The sequence below is a fragment of the Pongo pygmaeus genome, chromosome 8 (assembly GCF_028885625.2).
Source record: "Pongo pygmaeus isolate AG05252 chromosome 8, NHGRI_mPonPyg2-v2.0_pri, whole genome shotgun sequence".
NCBI classification, from domain to species: domain Eukaryota; kingdom Metazoa; phylum Chordata; class Mammalia; order Primates; family Hominidae; genus Pongo; species Pongo pygmaeus.
The window spans coordinates 31,443,978-31,444,876 of record NC_072381.2 but is presented as its reverse complement, the minus strand read 5'-3'; positions in this window follow the sequence as shown (position 1 = coordinate 31,444,876).

Here is an 899-nt window from a genome sequence, read left to right as displayed (position 1 = left end):
GTAAACAGAAAGAGACTGCCCGGTTGCAGGGGAAGCCAGAGCCCCCGCGCTGGGAAATTCCGCGTCTCCCCCCCCCTCACCCCGCCGCCCCTCATTTGCCCTCTGGGCGCCCGGGCGGAGCTGGAGGAGGGACTAGGGAGGAGCGAGGCGGCGCGCGGGGAGGGGCGCGGGACGTGAACTGTGGCCGGAGTCGAGAGCCTGGGACGGGGACGAGTTTTCCCCTGGGCCTGGTGACCCAAGGCGTCTTAGTGGCGGAGTTGCAAGAGGCGGTTGTGCCCTTTCCCCGTCCCCAGGGAAGGTCGTATATCTTAGTGTACTCGCGCCCTCCTCGCTTCTCTGGAGTCCCAGGGTCCGGCGAGAGGGCACGCTCCTGGGGAGCGGCGGGGAGGGCGGTCACCAGACCTTTTTCCGCGCGCCCCACGCTCTGGGGTGGGGACAGAGGCGCCGTGTGCCCTCCCAGCAGTGCTGCGGGAGGCCGGGGAAGCTTCGGGGCTTCTTGGAACCGCGACTGTGGGTCCGATTGCTAGTAGCACGGCCTCGCCTCGCCCAGATTTCGCTTCAAGTTCACACACAAAGAGGGCAGTGACCCGTGGTGCGCACGCACACATTCCAGCTTAGAGATTTCCAAGAGGCTGCCGCAGGGTGGGCCCGGAACCTGGGTGTTGGGCGCTCGGCTGGGAGCCTGTGCACTCCGCCAGCAGAACCTGGTTTTCTTCTTTGCAGTCTTTATTAAAATTGGTTATTTTGCAGCACCGCCTCATTAGGAAGCGTACTTGTACTGATCTCCCCCCTCCTGCCTACCGCTAACTCTCAGTCTTAGCTGCTCATCTGGGGTTTTCCTTCTTGAGTGTCAAGCTTTTACTCCAGGTGTAACCGGAAGAGAGTTCTAGAGAAAAGCG